Consider the following 23731-nt stretch of genomic DNA (forward strand, 5'->3'; position numbering starts at 1 on the left):
ACAGCTATATTCAATACATTGGTAAAAATCTGTCTTTTTGGTAAAGAGGAACAGAAGTTAATACTGGCTGCTGGCTAAGTGGGAATCCATGTTAAGTTCCCCTCCTCTTGGGGGAGGAGGCCCTGACTCTTTGGGGAGGTGGGTGATGGGCAGGGGGATAGGAAGAGTAAGGGGCAGAGCCCAGCACCCCAGCACACAGGTTCACAGATACGGCACTGCCTTGGCTTGGGGATTAGCCCTGCCTCTTGCACAGAGTCCTGGGGTGGAGTTTGGACTAGTAATTCCAGGCCAGAAGTCAATGTGGTGTGGTGGCCTGGGAGGCCTGAAGCTCAGGTTTAAGTCCTGGCTCCAGTACCACTTAGCTGCTTTGTGACTCAGTGTATTCATGACAGTCCAGGCTGGTAATAACAACTTGTGTCCCTCTCCAATGCACACAGGGCCGAACGAGGCTCAAGGAAATAAAGCTCTGCAGAGCCTTTGTAGCCTGAGCAGTGTACGTCAGTGTGGGCTTGGCTGTCCATATGGTTGCTATTAGCATGTTTTGTTAGATCACCAGGACACACTTGCTAGAAATACTTTCTGGAAATGCCATTTTTTGCATTTGCCAACTGATGTTTGTGCTTGCCAACCAATTGCCTGGTTCAGCCTCAGATCTACTGAATTTATGCAACAGCTTCAAAGTCTCAGGCATGTCAACAACAACAAAGGTTCAGGAAGAGGGTTTTATTTACCTAAATGCTTCTTTAGGATGCCTCCAAGAGATAATCATTTCCATTTTCCTTGGTTATCAGAAAAACTGTGTGAAGGTAGATAGGGTGAAGTCAGAGAGATAGAAGAGGAAAAACAACCCACATTAAGAGCACTTATGTGACAGGCATTTAATATGCATTATCTTGCTTAATTCTAATGACTTTTATACCCATTTTACAACGAAGAAACCAAGGTTCACAGAGCTTAAATTTCTGCCCCTGGTGATACAGCTAGTGAGTGACACACACAACGCAAACCCACGTCTCTCTGACCTAAAATGCCCAACAACTCCCATTGTCTGACTTGCCTCCCATCTAATCAGAAAGTGATGGAGCAAGACAAGGCAGGATGGGAATGCGTGCTTTCTACCTGCAACTGTAGGCTTTCTCTACTGCGCTATGGAGGGCAGAGCACTGCCTGATGTTCCATAACTCATCTGAAAGGCCTTGCCTTAAGTTATGACTCAAATCAGTTCTCTACCAGGCATGCCATAATTTGTGTGTTTATGATGAGGCAGAAGAACACTTGCTCCCTTCAGAAAAATGTAGGTAATTTTGGAAGTCTTTCTGGTCTGAAATAATCTCATTCAAATATTTTGATCCTATTTTGGATTACAAAAATTTTGCTGATATAGTTATGGCAACAAAGGAATGTTAATGTGCCCAAAGATTACAGGTAACCTTTTCATTATCTCATTAACCTTGTATGACCTGTGGCTGTTTCCATTTCCTTGGTATGGTATTTGGAAACTGACGACACACAGATCCAGGACTATTTTTCTTTCCTTTTCAAGTTAAAATCCCTTCCAAGTGTACTTCACAGTCTAAGAATTTCATTGAGTCAGTCATTTTCTCTCAGCCAGCAATTTCTGAAGGACTACGTGGGCTGTTGTTCTACCCTCACTGAACCCTAAACCTAGGACGTCAATGGGGTTCCATGTGCCATAACATAGCTTCAAGGCCCAGCTTTTAAAGCTGAGTGGTGAGGCAGAGTGAGGGCAGAGACAGATTTGCCACCCAGTGGTCTTGGGCAGCTCACCTTACCTTGGAGATTTTAACCCTCTTCCATTATATGGGAATAATAATCTCAGCTTTGCCTACTTCACAGGGTAGTAAGATGATGGATTTAAGGGACACTAATTGTGATGGATTTAATGGTGCCATATCCCTCTCAAGTTCATATGTTGAAATCCTAACCCCCCAGTACCTCAGAATGTTATTTGGAAACAGTGTTCTTGCAGGTGTTGTTAGTTAAGATGCAGTACTACTGGAGCAGGGTGAGCCCCTAATCCAATATGCCTACCTAGTGTCCTCATGAAAAGGGGAAATTTGGACACAGAAATGCACACAGGGAGAACAACAGGGAAACATGAAGGCGAGATCACGGTGATGTGCCTACAAGCCAAAGAATGCCAAAGAAAACCAGAAAACCACCAGAAGCTAGGGGAGAGGCCTGGAACAGGTTCTTCCTCATGGCCCTCAGGAGGAGATAACCTGTCAACATTTGACCTGGGACTTCTGGTCTCCAGACTGAGAGACAATAAGCCATCCAGTATGTGATACTTTGTTACAACAGCCCTAGTAAACTAAAGTACTGATGATGTTTGGTTTTGATGACTGAGCAGTAAGAACTAGGTGAAACACTCTGAGGTCTAATGCCCTCAAAAATATTGACCTAGAGACCTCCATCAAGTCATTTAACTTCTCTGGATCTCAGTTTCTTCTGTGAAATGGGAATTTTATCGTGTTTATATTGCATTTTTTCCAAGTATTAAGTGGGATAATATATTTGAAAGCATTTGTAAACTGTGAAACCCCTATACAACAGTTATTGTTTGGGAATCGTCCATTTCTGATCTGGTGATGGTAGGAGGGAAGGGATACCTAGATACAGGATTAAGATACATATTCTGCATTTGCAGAAAACCACATAAAATACTTTGAGTGATTCTGTGACCTAAATAAAATGTCTTCATCAGCCAGAGAGGTAACTGATTCATTCTTCCTCATACAATTTAGCATATGGAGGCTAGGAGTAGACCAGAGGGGACCTGTTTGGCCAGCCTGCCCTGAGCTGCCTGTCCTTCTGCCCCACGTTGGTTCCCACCCACCTCCCACCCTGACGGCCTCTCTCACACCAAAGGCAAAAACCAAGACACTCTGTCCTGGCTTCTGACTCATTCCCTCTTCACGACAGATATAGGTCTTAGACTCTTCTAAAGTAAACTGACACTGAGTTTATTTAGCTTGTCTCTATCTTTGAAAAAACAGCTGCATTTTCCAAATGGCCTTCTCAATCTCTTGCTTCTCTGTTATGGATGACAATTTCTGCTTCTTCCAGAGGTCATCAGTCATTTCAGAGAAACCTTTTAAACCTTGTGAGCATCTCCGTGTGCTCACATGTATGTGTGTGTGTGTCTTTAGTGTGTGTGCCTCTCCCTCAGCAGACGGTCAGCTTTGTCATGTCAGGACCCCACGTCCATCCTGTTCAAGTCAGTGCCTGGCATGTGGTGGGGAACCAATGCATAATTATTTGAATGAATGAGCGAACATTGTATGAGAAAGGCAGTATCATCTCATGTTAAAAACTTAAGACTGATTCCAGAAAACTGTGGTTTAATTTTAACATCTAGCAATAACATTTCCTAGCTGTGTAAAAGTAAGCAGGACATAACTTAGAGAAGCCTCAGTTTTTTAATCTGTAGAATGGAGATAATGCTAACTTTTCTCTTAGCTTAAAGAAATATTAGGAGGTTCAAATGTCATAAAGATAGAGTGATTGTTAGTTTTGTGTGCCAACTCAGCTAGGCTATAATACTCAGTTATTAATCAAACACTAATCTAAGTGTTGCTGTGAAGGTAATTTGCAGATGGGGTTAGCATCCACAATCAGTTGACTGTAAGTAGAGGAGATTACTCTTAATAGTGAGTAATGCATTGAAAGGCTTTAGGAGCAAAAACCAAATGTTTCCTGGAGAAGAACTTCTGTCTTAAGACTGCAGCATCAACTCCTGCCTGAATTTCCAACCTGCTGGCCTGCCCTACAAATTTTGAATTTGTCAGCCCCTGCAGTTGCATTAGCCAATTTCTGCAAATTAATCATATATATGTACATATATATATACACATCTACATATATACACATACACATATATATACACATATATATACACATACATATATATATATCTTAGTGTTTTCCATATGCATATACATATGTATATAATCTCTGGAACACACTGACTGATACAGATGGGATAGTTGGTCACTTTGGAAGGTTATAAGGTGAAGGACGGAGAGTGAAGGGAGGAAGGCAAAAGCTTCTCTGCTCAGCTAAGGGAACTGAGAGGCTGAGAAGGCCTAGAACTGCTGTCTCTCCATCTTCCCTGGAAACGTGCACAGCTGCAATGCTTCCTGTAAGGATAGAGGCATCCCAGATAGTTTTGAGTGCCACCTCCCCAGGTCCTGGCTGGGGCAGGGTGGGCCCACATATTCTCAGGGGCACTGACTGTGTAGGAAGCAGATTTATTTTATTTTATTATTTATTTTTGGCTGCGTTGGGTCTTTGTTGCTGTGCGTGGACTTTCCCTAGTTGTGGTGAGCAGGGGCTACTCTTTTGTTGCGGTGCACGGGCTTCTCATTGCAGTGACTTTTCTTGTGGAGCACGGGCTCTAGGCTTGTGGGCTTCAGTAGTTGTGGCACACGGGCTCAGTAGTTGTGGCGCACAGGCTTAGTTGCTCCGCGGCATGTGGGATCTTCCCGGACCAGGGCTCGAACCCGTGTCCCCTGCATTGGCAGGCGAATTCTTAACTACTGCACTACCAGGGAAGCCCCTAGGAAGCAGATTTTAACAAATAGGCTCCCGGTGGGTAGGAGAGGGCAGAGGGGCAACAGCAACTGGCAGCTCCCTGCACCCCCGCCGTGGAGAAAAGACTTGGAGCTGTCTGTGTGGTTATTCTCCTGACTGACACCATCCTAATTAGTGCAGGACCCCTCTGGCACTGGAGCTTCTTTTATTAACGCCTTCATTAAAAGGTTTCTCCTAATCAATCAGCCGAGGAAGGTGCTTACAGGAAGAAGGTTGTTGGGGCTCACAGGCGGGCCTTGTACAGGAGAAAGAAGCCAGTCTCTGGCTGTGCACACAGGGTCAGTGTCTTCTTGAAACCTTCTTCTAGACACTGGCTGCCCTTAACCAGTCCCTCCCACTCTCCCTGCAACCCCCGTTTCCAACTCCAGAGGCATTTTATGTTGCAAATCAAAATTAAACCCCATGTGGCACTTTGGACTCAGGTTTTATTCTCAAAAAGAAATAAATTTTGCAAAAGTTTTTAGCCAAGTCAGTAATTAGCTCATTTGGGACAAGAACTGTTATATCTGCCACTCCTTCACCATAATAATAACAGCAACATTAATTATTCATCACATTTGTACATCAGCTTTTTGATTTAAAACGTGTATTCACATCTGTTATTTGCCCAGCACCTACTATGTGCTAGTCAGTGGGCTTGGCACTGGGAAGTTCAACATAGATAAAATATGATTGCATTTGAAAGTGGGATCCTTTTATCCATCATGAAAAATGGCCATTTAAAACATTATGTGGAAAGAGGCACTGTGGGAAGCTCTAGGAGGGGATAGCCAACTGCCTGGGGAATTGGGAAAGGTTCTTCAGAGGAAATGTGACTGGGCTAGGTCCTGGGGGAGAGAAAAATCTTAGGCCTTTTTGCTATGGGGCCTGAACTGCAGATAGAGAGCTGCAGTAGAGACACCCTGGACTGGAGGCTGGAGACCTGAGTGCTAGATCTTGCTCTACTGAAAACTCAGCATTTGACCTTGGGCGAGTCATTTCCCCTTCTGAATGTCAGTTTCCTCATTTGTAAAGTTAGTTCAGTTTTCTTTTTCCATGTTGAAAGCTTCTTTTCAGCTATAGGCAGAAGCCTACTAAGTGTGTGAAACTGACAGAAGCAGAGCTATTCTTATGGAAGCAGCTGCTGGGGCAATAGCAGCTCTGCTCCCACCCCATTTATCCCAAAGGAACCCCAGAAGCATCTCTCTTTTACTCTTGGGCTCTGAAGAGCACAGTTTGAGAACCATAGGACCAAATGGTCTCAGAAGTTCTTCACTCCGAGAGCCAGTGCTTCTATGAAGTTCACTAAACAATCTGATTTTTTTAAATGATAATAGCTAATTAATATTTATTGAATGCCGTTTACCAGGCTTTGTGCAAAGGGCTTTTTACAACAACCCCATGAGATAGGTACTGTTGTCATCACTATTTTAGAGATGGAAAAATAAAAGAAACATGAAAGCGCAGTAACTCATCCAGGGTCACACAATTACTAAACAGCACAGGCAAGATTCAAATCCAGACAGCATGGCTCCAAAGCCTGCGATAATAACCATTATGCATCCAGCTTTTTGACAACCCCACAAATGTGTTCCTTGACATTTGCTTAAATAGCTCAAACTGAAGTTTAAGCTCATTTTGTCTTAAGCATATAAAAGAAATAACCAATTGAAAAATATGTCATCCTGTAACCTAATTGTTGTCCCATCATAGGGAAGGAATTTGTTTTCCTGAATCTAGCTGGACAATATTTCTTCTGCTCCACTGAATTCCCTTTCTTCTGGGTCTCTGCATATACCATAGGCCTTATTTTTTGTCTTTGGTGAAGAGGAAGGATGGTTGGTCCTCATCTTTATAATACTGTCCATTTGGCCACCATTAACTAATTCCTCAGCTCCCCAGGTCTAAGCAAAAGCAACAGTAAAGTCCCACAGGGTGCCACAGGGCTGGGATGGGGTGCTGGTTTCTAGACAGTCAGAGAAGTCCTGGGAAATGGACCTGAGTAAGCCCACTGCAAAGTCCTGTGGTCTGACCTCAGCTGAGACCTCACCACTCCTCACCAGTCTTTTGTTTCCTGTTACTTTATGCCCAGTTGCTTCCCCACAGCAGCTGTGCAAATTCTCCTTGGACTCTTAAGGCCCCATTTTCCTCAATATCCCCAGCACACTGCTGGTCTCTCAGCCTGTGCAGAGCGAGCCTCTCTGCCCCTGAGGCTCCTCACCTTCCTGTGCCTCCCCAGGAGCACTGCTCCGAGCTCTTCCCCTTTCCTTTCTCCTTTTCTTTTCCTTTTGATGAAGAAGTGTCCTGTGTCCCTTCCCAAATGGTCTTGGCACCCCCCTTTCCAGTTCTCTCCATGAACTTGGCTTCGTCCACTCTCTCTGGATCGCCGCTCCCTCAAATGCTAAATCTCCTCCCACTCTGGCCCCTCAACCAACAGATACTGCAGGTCTCACTCATTGCAAACAGACCTTCCCCTTGACCCAGCTTCCCAGTCTCGGCATCATCGTCTCATTATTTTCCTCTAACAAAGTCAGGTACTCGTTCTTTCAGCACTTCCCTACCTCCATTCTTCCTCATAAACCCCAATCACAGGCAAGGTGTCAACTGTTCTGCTCCTTGAAAACCACTTCTAAGGCTCTATGCATCATTTCTAGGCACCAGCATGAAATGCCGGTATTCTGCCAACCCCTACCTTCTGCCTTGCTCTGCCACTAACCTGCTCTGTGATCCTGAACAAGTCTTACCTATTTGGGGGCCTCAATCTCATGACATATAAGTTTTCAAAGCTTCATTCAAAAATAGTGTTTTCCGAATCCTAATATGTACAACAGATACAAGGCAGGGAGGTCAGGGGTGTGTCAGGTGACCATGTTTTATTGCGTGGTCTGGGAACCAGATACAGTCAGTCCACAGTGAGAGAGAGAAGGTGAAGTCAATGTGAAAAGATTCCTGTGGCCTTCAGTGCCTTGGTTCTGGTTTAGTTCTGAGACCCAGTTTATTTCTGCCTTTGACAATTTTGTTCTTCGTTATAAAAATCACCCTTCCTCTGCTATTTGTATTTATAACCAAACAGGAGGGCTCTAATAGACACATCGGATTTCTGCCTTCAATGCCCTTGTTTCCCGTCGCCCCTCATCCTGCAGGGTGAGTGCAGGCACTGTCCAACCTGAGGAGACTTCCGTGACCAGATCTTCCACTCCCTTCCAGATAGTCAGGGATGCTTCTCTGTATGCTTCCTTAGCACTCTGAGCATGTTTGAGAAATTTGTCACAATTCCAATACCATGTGGGTACCTGTCTGGCTTCCCAATCTATAATTAGAATGAGATAATTAATCATTCATCTCTGTGTCCCCAACACCTTCTGAATGAGTTTTGTAACCAATGAAATAGAGAGGTGTTCACGACAAAACAGCTTTACTCCTATAAAGCAGATTTTCTGGAATGAGTTCTCAAGGTTAGTCAGAGATGTAGGGTGGGATTCAAGTAGAAACACAAAAAGCTAGTACATGCTATAACTTGATATATTTTGAAAATCTTATACTGAAGGAATGTGTGTGTGTGTAAATTCCAGTGGAGAAAAGGAATAAATTCTGGGAAATTTTCATGAAAATATTATTTGAACTAGGCTTTGGCTCATAAAAAAAGATTTTTGACAGGTAAAATCTTTTTTAAGGGACAAGTAAGGTCCTCTAGTAGACAGAACACTTTGAGCAAAGGCATTGGTACATAAAAGTGCCTGGAGGACTAGAGGAATAACAAGTGGTGAGCGGACTAAAAAGTTTGTAGCACATGTAATAGAAAATAAGGCCAGAAAATTAGACTGCAGCAAGGTAGCAGAGGCTCTCGAATGCCTTTCTCTTTGTTTACTCTGTGTTCTAGTGTTAAGTGGAGCAGTTCATTATGACTGGAGTGAAAAGTACAAGGTGAGCATATCCCTGAACAGGGCTGAATGGTAACTCCTCATCTCTGAACCCTACATCTCCATGATTATTCTTTTATCAAATTAGGTACATACACATCTTGGAAATTTTTCCCACTGGAGTCCTTCAGCCTTGAGTACATGAGCGCTGCGCTATGAGGTGGCCAGAGCACCTCCCCTCATACACTGCCCAGTGGTTACAAATCTAGCAGATTTATTACATGCTCACCCATAAAGGTCCATCTTTGATCCACATCAACTTCTCCCTTGTTTCTTCAACTTCTTGCCTGCTTCAGTCTTTCCCATCAGCATCATGCGTCTATGTTTTTGCACATGTGATATCACTGTTTGGACTGATTTCACCTGTTTTAATGTGAAACTCCATGCTTCAAAACCCAACTCTAAAAGGGAAGGGAGGGAGGGAGGGAGGGAAGGAGGAAGGATACAAAGTACCATCCCCCCACCCCAAAAAAAACTCCTACAAAAACCAACTTCTGAAATTTTAGTATAAAATCTGGTAGCACCTCTGGAAAAAGCACCTTTATTTTCCCATTAAAAATCCTTGTAATGCACAGAAAAAGGCAAACACAAAACCTTAAAAAATGAGATGATATTATCTTTCCAGGATTTTTTTCAGCTGCATACTCAGTCACCTGGGTTATATCCTCATGAGGGAGAGATTCTTCCTTAAAAAATGATGGAGGGCTTCCCTGGTGGCGCAGTGGTTGAGAGTCCGCCTGCCGATGCAGGGGACACAGGTTCGTGTCCCGGTCCGGGAAGATCCCACATGCGGCAGAGCGGCTGGGCCCGTGAGCCATGGCCGCTGGGCCTGCGTGTCCAGAGCCTGTGCTCTGCAACGGGAGAGGCCACGACAGTGAGAGGCCCGCGTACCACAAAAAAAAAAAAAAAAAAAGATGGAAAAACATAATGTACCATCACTGTTGTATTTTGATTATAAAGCCTTGTAAGAACAATTTATGTAATGTATTTATGAAGTGGAGAGAGCCTCTCCTCTCTCTCTCTCTTTTTCTCTGTCTCTCTCTGTCACACACACACACACACACACACACACACACACACACACACACATTTTAGCTGTGTTTAAGCACTTGGCATAGATAGGTGGGGTAGAAGAACCAGACTGCAGAAGAGGAGTTGGGGGTTGGTGATGGCTGATGTTATCTTTGGAAGTGTATATCCAACAGAGAAATAGTTGTAAGTAGGGAGGAAAAAATGACCCAGTTAAAACAGTGCACACTAGGGAAGGGAATTGTTGGGTTGGTTATCTTGGTTTTCGGTCACACTGTTGATTCAGAGTATGAGCTCATAAAAATCAGTAAGAAAATCAATAAAAAGCAAATATTATGAATAAACAGTTCAGAAGAAAAGAAATTCAAGTGACTGAAAAACATTTGAAAAATATTTAACATTACACATAATTTTAAAACGCCAAATGAAACCATAGCATGCCAATTTTAGTTTTGATGTTGATGAGGATTTCAAAAACGAGTAGCACTCAGACACTCTCATACAGTGCTAGTGATAATTTAAATCTTTTCTGGAGGGCAATTTGACAATGCATATCAAGTGCCTAACAGTTAACCACATCCTTAGATCCAGTAACTAACTATATTACTAGGAATTCATAATGGGAATATAAATAGAGGTGTGTATAATTATTTACTACAATGATGTTTATCACAGCAGTATTTATGAGCAAAAGTTTGGAAATTAGACAAGTGTTCATCAATAGGAAAATGATTACATAAAGTATTTTAAAAAAGCTTTATGTTATTACAAATCATAGTGTTTAAAGAGTATTGAATGATACAGAAAAATGTTCATAGTATAATATGAAAAAAAGTAGGTTCACTGTAAATTTCTTTCAGAATTTAAAAAATGTAATTCCACTGCATTCTCTCCTCCACTGTTTCTGATGAGCAATCTGTTGTCATTCAAGTTGTTGGTCCCCCTATTTGTAGTGTGTTGTTTTTACTCTGGCTGCTTTCAGCAACTTTATTATGATGTATCTGGCTTGTAATTGCCTTGAATTTATCCTTTTGGGATGCAATATGCTTCTTGGATATCATTGAATCTCTCTCCATATTTTTTTGCCAATATATATATATTTAATTTATTTATTTTTGGCTGCGTTGGGTCTTTGTTGCTGCGTGTGGGCTTTCTCTAGTTGCGGCGAGTGGGGGCTACTCTTTGTTGCAGTGCGCGGGCTTCTCATCGCAGTGGCTTCTCTTGTTGTGGAGCATGGGCTCTAGGCAGGTAGGCTTCAGTAGTTGTGGCTCTCAGGCTCAGTAGTTGTGGCTCGCGGGCTCTAGAGTACAGGCTCAGTAGTTGTGGCACACAGGCTTAGTTGTTCCATGGCATGTGGGATCTTCCCAGACCAGGGCACGAACCCGTGTCCCCTGCATTGGCAGGCGGATTCTTAACCACTGCACCACCAGGGAAGCGCTTTTTGCTGATATTGTAAACTTTTCAACATTATTTCTTCAGAAATTTTGTCTGTGTCACACTCTACCTCCTCTCCTTCTGGGACTATGACAATATAATTTTTAAACCTTTTGGTATTGTCCCAGAGGTCCCAGAGACTCTGTTAATTTTTTTTCAATCTTTTTTCCTCTGTTGTTCAGATTGGATAATTTCTATCCAATTTCTAACCTTAAAGTTCAAAGACCTTTCCTCTGTCATCTCTATTCTGCCATTGAACCATCCACTGTAGTTTTAAATTTTGGTTATTATATTTTTTTAGTTTTAAAATTTCCATTTGGTCCTTTTTAATATCTTCTATTTCTCTCCTGCAGCTTTGTCTCTTTCCATTTATTTCAAGAGTGAGCACCCTCACTTGGAGCATGGTTAAAATGCTTCTTTAATATCTGATAATTCCAACATTTGTAGCATTTCAGCTTACCTTCGTTGAATGTAAGTCATAGAAATTTTCTCCCTTCATATGTTGAGTAATTTTAGATTGTGTCCTGGACACATTGAGTATTACATTGGAAGACTCTTGGTCTTATGTTCTATGGAAAATATGAATGTGGTTTTGTTTTTTTTTGTTTTAAGCAGGCAATTGACTGAATTGGGTTCAGGCCATAAGTTCAAGCTGGCTTTCTGAGGCCTGTGGTTCAAATGTCAATTCGGTTTTCAAAGCCACTGCATGCTTCTTGTATCTGCCCTGCTGTGTGCCACTAAGTGACCAGTATAGGACCTGGACAGTGCTCTATTGTATAGATTAGTTCTCAAAGCCTGTGGTTTACTGTTTAAGTTCGGGAGCATGCATGTGAAGTTTAAAGGTCAGCCCAGGGGTTGATACACAACTTTATGGGGTTATTTGCCCCCACATTCCCCTCTTACACATCTCCTGGGAACTTTCTAGCTCTGAGGATCCCCCTTCTTTGTCCTTCGGTTAGAAAGCTGAGGCTTTGAATTAGTTACCCTGCTGTGTACTTTTTGCTGTGTACTCCCAGGTCAAATGAGTGGTAAGAGGACTGACGGGAAAAGGAAAGCAGTGAGATTTCCTTCCATGCTCTTGACTCAGAGTTTTAGGCATCTGCTTTACTGGCACTGCCATCATTTCTGCTATTTGGCACAGTTATTACTGCCACTGCTGCCACCATGGGTTTGCCTTAGGGCTGGGGAAAGAGAGAGTGGAAAACAGCAAAACAAACACCACCACCACCACCAGAGGAAAGTTACACATTCCCTCTGTCTTTCAGGGGCTCGTGGGACCAGAAAGAGGGTTTCGGTAAGCGCTATTCCTGTTTGCACCTGGCATGCTCTTCTGGGTTTGAAGCTATAAAGGCACTGTCAGGTTGATAGTACTTCTGCTTTCCCAAACTGCCAGCTAGCCTTTACTTTTCAGAGTCGTCAGATAGATGCTGCATGCATACTGTCTAGTATTGTTAGTTACTTCCAATGGGAGAGATGATGTTTGGAATTCATTTCTTTAAGGTTACATTTATTTATACATCAGCTGCTGTTTATGTATACCCTACTGCCAAATTCTGAATTTATGTGGGTGGGTGTTTATCTGTTTATCCCTAGCACCCCAGCACCAAGTTTGACACATAATATATGTTTTGAAATGTTCAAATTGAACTTCTTTCCAACTTTCCTACCCTTGTCCTTAATGGGTATGTTTTCAGTTATTTTTAATACCATATCTCTAGGAAATCATTTGGTCTATCGTACTGCTCTGGCTAAAGCAAACTGTGATCCAAATGCCCAAATGCACCATGCAGCACCTCACTTTCTCCCTGGGAATAATTTAAATGGAGGATGCAACTCCTCCGCTCAGTGTCCTCTAGACTCCTAAGAAGGCAAAATTGCTATCAATTTACCAGTATTACTGGTTTCCTCAAGGTAGCATCTTTCTCTTATGGGTAATAAAATATGGCCTTCAGTGCAAAGTGGTCCAAATGCTTATGTAGATGGAGTTTTTTAAAAGCATCTCTGTATCCCCAAACATCAGAATAAATAACTATAAGTGTGAGTCATGTGTTAACTCATCCATTAGTAGAAGTTAGAAAGAAGCCAAACTAATAAAAGCAAAGTAATATGTTAATTAAAAGAAGCAGTGAAAAGTAGCATCTTAAGTGAGAGTTTTACAAGGAAGGGGCTAGTGTAAAGAGACCCACTCTTGGAGATTTTTTCCTTTTACTCTAGAGAACATTAAGAACTTAGTGGAAGAAGGATAATAAAGTTAGTTTCTCTGTTTTCCTTTTCCCTAACAACCCCTCCTCCAATCAAAGAAAATAAATAAATAAAAGATACCCAATTAATGGCCAACCTGTAGGCTGTTTGCAGTGAGTTTGGAAATATGTTGTAAAATAAATATTAAGACCTTTGTAACTGTTTACAAGTCTGGCAGCCAATTTTCAGGAAACTAATTACTTAAATGCTTAGGTAGCAGGAGTATGGAGTTTTTAGAGATTCCCCCACCCCTTTTTTGCTTCTGGCTATGATTTGTGCTGTGGAAATGAGAAGGCTTTTTATTTTTTAAAGTTTTGTTACCACTCAGCCTTCTCAGCAAGACACTGAATGAACCTAGTGCAAGGACCTAAGGATGCCTCATTAGCAAGAGTATTAAAGGGTCTTGCAGAATTGTTATAACAGCTAAGGGGGATCAGACTGGTGTGGGGGGGGGCAATCATTTCTCCCTGAAAACAAAACAAAACATAAAGTCATAGGATTTTTTTCTTGACATTTTTTGAGTCAGTCCTTCGAGATAGATCTAGGTTAGTTTTCTACATAAGTTTTTAGACCCTTACACGACTGTGAAGGATGTAATAAGGGTTCCCAGGCTATTGTCCTTTTTGATTATTATCTGCTTTATTAATTCTTTAGATTACAAAACAATGTAAGATAATTATACCAATGAGCCTATGCAAAATATATGAAAAAAGTTTAAGATGTCCTTCAACCCATTCTCACCATAATCTCAAACAATTTCCTGCATTTTAAGTAGCCCCAGAGAAGCTGTGCTTTTACCTGAAACGAGAAGGCAAAAGCCTCTGAAATATCAGATTTCTTTGCTTCTGACTGGAGTTACATCAAATTAACACAGTTACACCATCTAGGCAGATGCTGGTCTCAGGTTCTAACTGGCAGTTCTGTATGCCATTGATGAAAACAAATGGGAAAACCTGATTTTTACTTAATTAATAGTTTGGTAGCAAAGTATGAGCCCATTGAGCATAATACAAGGTATTTTTTGACAGTACAAAGATCCAGAATTTACCATCATTTGCTGCCTGGCCCAGTGTCTGTGGGCATATCTAAGTCATTTACTTCCAGCCTGGTTATATAGGTCCTGACTCACACCCAGGAGGTAACTCATCAGCCTCTCTTTCGGAATGTGGCCCAGTCTGGGGATACAGCTGACAGAAGTAATGGGTTATGGATGTTCATATTGCCAATGAGTAATGATTATATTTGCCTGCATTCTCATTCTTGTGGCAACTATGAAAAAGTAAACTTATGGATTTAATGGGCCCTAGTACTTACTATCAAGGTGACATTTATGCTTCTGGAGACTGTCAATTCTCAAATAATGAAATCAAGAATCATTGACCATTAAGCTAGTAGTAGTCTTGACAGTCTCTTAGTTGAATTCCTCCATTTCTGGGCTCCCAGCTCAATGCCAGCTGAGTTGAGTAATGGGATATAACGGATTTTGGAATCCTTAATCTTCTTACTAGCTGCCTCTGGTTCCGCCTATGTAAAAAGAAGAATACTAACATTTTTCTTATAGGGTGGGATCATTGTTAAATGAAGAAAGGTATATGAGTTCAGTAATACCTTTTTTTCCCCCCTGGGCGCAAGAATCCCTTAGTATGCCTGCAGCCTTCCTGTATATTTTAGACCTGGTGTTATTTGAAATCAGCAAAGGAGAAAATGCTGTATTTGCCTCTCTCCAGAGGGAAACATTTTTACCCTGGTGAAAGCAGAATTAGATGGAATTCTTCCATGCAATATTCACAGTTATATTACACAATAAAAAGTTTTGCTGAACAAAACTTTTGGGAAATGCTGAGATAAGCCAAGTGACATGGCTCCCTTCATTTCAGGAAATCTCAGTGTCTTTTTGAGAATGGCTTTGTATCATCAATAGAGTGCTGTATGAAGTAGTTCCCAAATATATTTGACTTCAGAAATATTTTTTCGTTTGGAATATCTTATTGGACTAGAAACATGAAGAAAAGACTTTGGAAAGAATGGTCATATAAAATCCATATAGCTTGACCTTTGCTTGTTCAACTTGCGCAAGCCTTCCCCAAACAAGGTGGGCCTTGATTTGATCTGCACTGATGAGTATTCCACACAACACCACATGGGTTCTACATGCTGTATGAATTTATGTAGCAATTTTTCCACAAGCGACCATCTGGCCTCTGCTTGAATACCTCCAGTAATGAGGTTCACTGCCTTCCAAGGTAACTTCTTCCATTTTTCACATCTCTGATGGTTAGAAAGTCCTTTCTTATCTTTAGTGCCCATCTGTCTACTTGTGACTTTTGTCTATAGGTCATAGTTCTGCTTTCTGAGGCCATGTAAGACATATCTAAGATACTCCGTGTATTGTAAATTCTAAAACTTTGTATACTGTTTTTATCTTTTCTTTCCTGTTGCCTCAACATCCCTGCAAATAGGCTGTGAGTACCCTGCCCAGGTGACCAGGTACACCAATATGATAGGTGGGCCCCTGCCACAAGTTCCTCTTCCTACCATCTCCTGACCTGGTGACCTTCAGAGGCATCAGTGATGTCCCCTTGTACCTTTTCTTGTGTATTCCATCCTGACCCCTAGTAAAGGTGCTTGCACACAGGTCCTCCCTCTTCCTTGGCTCCCCACCTGCTTGGTTGAGCTGGTTCCCTTGGCACTCCTTCCATGTGGCCCCTCATGGTGTGTGGTGACTCTGTCTCTCCAGGACCTGTGAGTATAATAAGCTTTCCTCTGTCTCTCCTGTGTCCCCTCTTATGGCCACACCTGACTGACCATCACCTAAAAGAACATGGAACACTCAGCCAGGTTAAGTTTATAATTTGTTGTTACAGAATAGAGCCAAGCCTAATGTCGCATACAAAGATAGCTCTCCTTTCTCTCTACTTCAGCCCCACTTACTCTGGGTCCTAAGCTGTTAATGCTTAGGATGCTTGAGCCAGTTCTCCAAGGAGCAGACTCAATTGCCTGCTTTCTTGACTTAAAGAACTGCTTGTGTGAAGCATTGTTCCTAGTGCTGAAAATAAAGCAAGCCATCAGACATGGTCTCAGAAATGCTAACAGTCTAGGGGGTAGAGAGGCCTGCAAAGAGATAATGATAATGCAATGAGACATTACACAATGATAGTTGAGGTGCTGTGGGAACACAGAGGAGGGAGCCACTATGTGTGCTTGGGAATATCAGAGAAGACGTCATAAAGCGGGTGATATTTGATCTGATTTTTGAAAGATAAATAAGAGTTTTCCATGTTGGGGAGGTGGGGAATAGACATTTCAGAAAAAGATAACATCATGTAAAAATGTATGAGCTGTACTTGGGGAACTGAGAAGTTTGGTATGTCTGGAATGTAGGATGCATTGAAGCATGATGATAAACGAGGTAGGATGAGGGATAAGACACATTTTTTGATCCCATGGCCTTCTAAAAGAAATGAGAAAAAAAAAGTTATTGGAAGGAGAGATCAAGTACACAAGAGGGATTAATCTTAGAAATAAGGGGTGAGGTTTTGAGGAGAGTAGAAAAAAATTGGATAAAAAGCTATGAAGAGTGGAAAAAGCCCATCTGAAAAGGCTGCTTACTGTATGATTCTAACCATATGATCTAGAAAAGGCAAAACTGTGGAGACAGACGGTCAGTGCTTGACAGGGGGTGGGGGAGGAGAGGGATGAATTGGCAGAATACGGAGGATTTTTAGGGTGTGAAAATATTCTACGTGATACTATAATGAAAGACACATGTCACTATACATTTATTCAAACCCATAAAATGTACAGCACCAAGAGTGAACCCTTAGGTAAACTATGGGCTTTGAATGATTACAGTGTGTCAGTGCTAACAAGCATAGCACTCTGAAGGGGGATGTTGATAATGGAGGAGGCTATGCACATGTGGAGGCATGGGGCGAATGGGAAATCTCTGTACCTTCCTCTCTATTCTGCTGAGAGCCTAAAAGTGCTCTTAAAAAATAAAGTCTTAATAAACATTTTTAACAAGCTATATATGGAGACTTAAAGAGTATAAGAGGTGACTAAGAGGTGTGCTCAATAGCAGTAAGGAAATAGCATTAACTTGTATGAGAGCCAAAGATTCTGTGACTTCCTCTGTGGTGTCAGTTCAGATTTAGGAGTGGAGATAGCAGGTAGGAAGCACTTTGAGTTAAGACAGAAACCGTGAGAGACCAAAATCAAAGTAAGACAATGAAGGCAAAAATATTTAATCTGCAAAGCATTACATGCTCCTAAAGAGCATCAACAACTGCTACTGCTCCTATTATTACAACTACGCTAGTACTAATAAAGGAAAACATCAGAAGAAGATTCTAGGGTGATGGCAATAATATTACCAAATGGTTGACCAAGGCATCCAGTCTAAAGGAAAGTGAGGCCAGAACTGGATCAGGAGGAGTGGACAACTGTAAATCATAGTGAGAAAGAAGGCATCATAATGTAGAACAAGACCCAGCATTATTCAGAGTAAGCAAGGCTAGTTGCTGTAACACCCCAAATCCCAGTGTCTTAACACAATAAAGGTTTATTTCTTGCTCAGGGGAAATCTGGTGCCAATGTTCATTGTGATGGACTTCCTTCAGGTGGTAGCTCAGAGACCCAGGATCCTTCCATCCAGCAGTTTCTTGGAATCCTCAACTTGTAGCTGAGCAATTGGCAAGAGAAAAAAGATGCAAATCATGAATCAAATGTTAGGGGTCAGTGGGAAGTGGTTTACATTGCTTTTGTTCACACTGCATTGGCCACAGGTAGCTTTAAGCCACATCCAGACATATTGCAATTGGGAAATATGGCCCTTCTGTGTGCTCAGAAGGGAAATAAAATTTTCTTCTGTAAACATCCCATTGCCTCTTCAACACACAGTCACTGCCCTCACAATCTAACATAAATGAAGACAGACAACCAACATTATTTCAATGAGACAGTCACATAATATAAACTAGGTTCTGTGTAGTCACACAGGAAAAAGTGATTAATTCTGGCTGGGTGAGTCCAACGAAGCATTACTGAAAGATTGACTTTTAACCTGAGCCCTGAAGAATGTGTGGGAGGCAACCTAGCAGAGAAGACAGGGAAGAAAATTCCTGATGGAGAGAGGCACAGTGGCCAAAACTCAGAACTTTGGAAGGATGTGACATGTTTAGATACATGGGGATTGTGGAGAGGAGGCCTGGAGGATGAAGCTTTAAGAGAGAAAAATTCAGCTTAAGGAATGTGGGGCTAATTTAAGGGTAAAGTGTGACCCCATTAAAGATTTTAAAACAGGTGATTGACATAATCAGACAAAATTTTAGAAGAATAGTTTAAGAAGAAATGTAGACATTTGTGTGGAGGGAAGCAATGTATAAAAAGTAAGTCAGAAAGAGAAAAACAAAGATCATATATTAATGCATATATGTGCCATCTAGAAAAATGGTGAAAATGAACCTATTTGCAGGGCAAGAATAGAAATGCAGACATAGAGAACGGACATAGGGACGGGGTGGGGGGAAGGGGAGGGTGGGATGAATTGGGAGATTAGGTTTGACATAAATACACTACCATGTGTAAAATATATAGCTAGTGGGAACCTGTGGTATAGCACAGGGAGCTCAGCTCGGTGCTCTGTGATGACCTAGGTGGGTGGGATGGGGGTGGGAGGGAGGTCCAAGAGGGAGGGGATATAGGTATACATATAGCTGATTCACTTCGCTGTACAGCAGAAACTAACACAACATTGTAAAACAATTATACGCCAATGAAGAAGGTTTTGCAGTGATCTTGGAGAGAAATAATGAAAGCTCTGTAGCAGGAGCAGCAGGCAGGAAGTGATCAATCAGTCAGTCAGCTGGTTGAATGAACAAAGTTGTCTTTCTACCTCTATCTCCCAGTCACTGATGTGAGGCTGTTGACCTGAGCTGAGAGAACTCCATCTTCTCCATCTTCTAAAACCCGTAGCCCCATTCTCATACTTCCTCTAACCTGCTCTCTCCTAAGTAACAATGGACTTCATTTCATTTTTAAAACTTGCCCAGTTCTTGATTAGTTAAAGGTTACATTTTCTGGTCAGAAAGACTATAAAAATTGACAATAATGGTGGAATTTCAAGCACTGGAAAAGCTGACAAGCTGTTCATTTTGAACAGAACATTTTATATTTTCATGAATAAGGCCAGCTATATGAGATGTCTCCTTGATTTCCACACATATTGTTATCACATACCAGGTGGACCAATGAATTCAATTAAGCAAATGGATTTGCTTAGAAAAATCAAAGCTGTTATAAATGCCTCTTTTGAACACCCTCATTTCTGTGTCCAACGCTGCCTCATAAGCAGTAATGGCTTATTTTATGGACTGTACCATTCCTGGTTATCAGTTATATTCTTTGAACAGTGTCAGTTTGGACCACAATGTCATATCCTTCCCTCCCCAAAGTGTCTCTCATAGGAATTTGAGCAGTTTACATTGTCAATAATGAAGCTGGAAAATTACTGGCATTGGAAAAAAGAGATCAAATAGCAAGATCAGTGTGACTTAACTGAGTAACAGTATGGTGTTTTTCATCAGTTGTCAATTTAACTGCTGGACTTAACTGGTGTTGTGTTTGAAAATGTGATAAGTAATGACACAAATACATATAATCATAAATTTGAAGCTGGGAGTTTTCTTTTGTGGCTTTATTTTTTCATTCTAGTTCTCAGCCCCTTACCCTCTTCTGTCCCCTGAAGACAAATATTGCTGTGTGTTGTCTAAGAAGCATGTCAAACAAAATTACTGGTTAGACTTTTTGTAGAATGGGTTTTCAGACTCCCAGTTAATAGGCTCCATATTACGTTGGGGCCCTTGTGTGGGTGACTTGTATAGACTGAGTTACTGAGCCATTTGCTCTGCATCAAATGTCCACGAGGAATTATCACAGCCAGACCTTGAGATTTTTAGTCATATTTCTTTTAGTTCTTCTATCTATTGCACCAAGTATAGGGAGAAAATCAAATTCTGCAGTCTATTCAACAAATATTTCTTATATTTGTTATGAACATTCAAGATAAGGTGGGATAGGAAGCGAAGATAAGCAAAACCCTGTCTCTACACAAGGAGTTCATAGTCCAGTAAGGAGATATACACACAAACTCCTGATAGAGAATGTAGGGTGTGTGGAAGGATGGAGCAGAGGGGACAGAGTTAGGAGACATTTGAAAAGATAGCTTCAACTGGATTATCTACAATTTCAGGCTAAAAAGGTTTTAAACATTTATGGTGGGTAGTCACTGTGCTAAGTCTTTTGCATGCAAAATCTCATCTAATCCTCACAATTCTATGATATGGGTGTTATTATCCTCACATACAAATGAGAAAATTGAAGCTCAGAAAGGAATAGGCATCTTTGCCAAGCTAAAAAAGGGAAGAATTGACCTGTCTCTGTTTTTGATATTTGAATGAAAGGGCTCATGCCGCACACTACTTGCAGTGGGATTCCTACATTCTAATTTATTACGTGATTATGGCAGGAGGAGGGATGGTGATTTATGTTATCCTTAGTGATCTCTGGTTGGGAACCTTTTCTAGACAAATCATTATAGTTTATGGTTTGTCTTATCCTACACAGGAGGTCCTGTCCTAGTTTTAGATTGCCCCAGGCACAAAAAACCTCCTTTTCTTATTTCTTATTTTCCCATGCCCTTCACTCTCAACATTCACCAAGTATGACTCACATGAGGCATGTGTGTTCAAGCAGAGTATCAAAGATGAGGAAGGTACGTAGAGAAGTAGAGAACACTGGATATCTGCAGAGGAATTCCTTCAAGTCTTTGAGTACTGATATGCACACGTATGGGATAAAATTCCTAATGGTGGAGAAAGAACTTCCATAAGACAAAAAGACTCACATAGAGCTGGGAATATTTTTACAATCCCACCAACCATTGGAGATACCTTGATATATACTGGGTATTGATAGGACATTGAAAAAAGTCATGCCTTAGTAGTGGTGCTAAATTAGCCCCAGGGTAAAGGCTTCTCTGGAGTCACTATAATTATAAAGTTTAAAAGCAAGTCTCAAAATAATCAAATCGATCTGAAAGTAACTTAGCTATATACTGTAACAAAGACCAACACTCTCAAAAAGAGTGCAACTAAATAGAACAGCCAACCAATACATAAGACCTGGCATCCAATCAAAATTTTCCAGGCATTCAAAAAAACTTGAAAATTAGGCCCATAATAAGGAGAAAAATAAATCAATAGAAACAGACTCAGAAATGACAGTGATGATGGAGACAGCAGATAAGGAATTTGAAATGGCTATTATAAATATTTATGAAGATGTAAAGTAAAATACAGCATGTTAAGGAGAAATGGAAGATATTTTAAAATCTCTAAATGGAGCTTGTAGAGGTGAAAGATGTATCAAAAATGAAAAATATAATAGATGGGAATCACAACAGATTAGACACTGCAGAAGAAAAAATCAGTGAATTTGAAAACGTAGCATTAAATGCTATACAAAATGAGAAACACATAGGAAAAAAGACTGTAACAAGTGAACAGAGCCTTAGTAAGTGTGAGACAATATCAAGTTGTCTAACATACATAAATTGGAGTCCAAGAAAGACCAAGAAAGAGAAGAGAAAGATGGAAGACAGATAAAAAGATTTGAAGAAAGAACATCAAAGTTTTTTTTCAAACTTGATAAAAACTGTAGGCCCACAGATCCAAGAGTTTTGATAAGCTTCAAGCAGAATAAATATTGAACACACATACATGTGTACATGCACCATACATACAGATACATACACACAATGGTAAATCAAAATCCAATTGATGAACATCAGAGAAAAAAGAAAAAAAATCTTAGCAGTCAGAGAATAAGGACACATTATATAGAGAGGAATAAGGATAAGAATGTCAGAAGACTTCTCTTAGGAAATGATGCAAGCCAGAAGGCAATGGAATGAAGGGAAAAGGCAACCTAGATTTCTATACTCAGAAATGAAAGCAAAATAAAAATTTTTCAGATAAATGAAAGCCAAGAGGATATCTCATCAGCAGACCCACACTACAGTAAATGTTAAAGGAAGTTTTTAAGGTAAAAGGCAAATGACACCTTCAACCTGGGTCATTACTTCATTTGTATGATTTGGTTGTTTCCTTTACTGGATCCACTGATCTAAGTCTTGCATTGATGGTTCCATATTACGTCTGCCATGAGATATAGGATATATTGCAGACCTAGCCACTTAACCTGAGGTCACTTTGGTTAAAAAACCTGAATCTGAGTGTTCCTGCCTTATTAGTCCTGCAGATAAACATAAACCTCTAAGAGAGGCCATCCTCATTGTCAGCTTGTTTAGCCCTATCTAATAAGACAGGTAACCCCTCTGGTCCATATATGGTCCTGTTTTATATCTGTACTCTATAGAAATAGATTTTAAGCTGTTGCTGCCAGCTTCCAGATTTAAAGCCTGGGTCTTACACTCTTTTGTCCACCTCACCCCTGCACCAGCTTCTCTTCCTGGGTTCCCTGTTAAGTGAATGGCACCAGTTTTCATCTAGCCACTAGAGTCAGCTTGATTCTTCCAGGTCCACTCAGTCACTAAATATTTTCAAACTTCTTTCAAGTCTGTCAACGTCTATCCTTCCTTATTGCCAGCTAACCTAGTCTAAGCCCCTACCATTCCTTACCTGGACCTCAGCAGTGTCTCATGGTCCTCCTATGTTCACTCAATCCATTGTCCACACTGAAGCCAGCATGACCATTTAAAGCTCAAATCTGATAACACCACTCCCCTGGTTAATGCCTCTCATTCTCTTTATGTTGAAGTCTAAGCCTCTTAAACTTCCTATGATCTTTAATAATCCAGCCTTTTCCTATTGCTGTAGCATCACCTCTTATCACTTGCTACCTCCAACTTTTACGCATTAGACAACTAACAATCCCTGAATGTTCCATGTTCTCTTTTGCTTCAGGACTTCGTGGAAATTGTTCTGTCTTCCGCAAATGCTATCCCCCTTCATCTGATTCATGTGTCATCACCTCCCTAGTGAAGCTCTTTCTGACATCTCAAGCCTGGATTAGGTACTCCTCCCCTGTTCCTAACATTTTAGTAGTACTGATCACACTATACTGTAATGCCTGTCTACTTCTGCCTCCTCAAATGAGACTATGAGCAACTTGAGGGCAGGAACTGCCTAGCACATTGCCTGATACATGGTTGGGTGCCCAATGAGATTTATTGAATAAATGGTAGCTATTAATATTAATTATTGATTTAATGTCATTATTAATTCTTCTAACACCTCTACATTTTCTACAGTAGCTGACACATGTTAGTCACTCAGCACATTTTACTACATTAAGCAGCCATTTATCATTTACTGTATTATGTATTTGATGTATTGTAATGCCCTTTTGTAAATATGATTTAATTTAATTCTGTCAACCTTCCTACCTTGAAGTATGTTTTATTATCCTCAATTAAAATATTTTTTAAAAAC

The sequence above is a fragment of the Aethalodelphis obliquidens genome, unplaced genomic scaffold (genome assembly GCF_003676395.1).
Source record: "Aethalodelphis obliquidens isolate GAN/ISIS:26980383/991018 unplaced genomic scaffold, ASM367639v1 scaffold1, whole genome shotgun sequence".
NCBI lineage: Eukaryota > Metazoa > Chordata > Mammalia > Artiodactyla > Delphinidae > Aethalodelphis > Aethalodelphis obliquidens.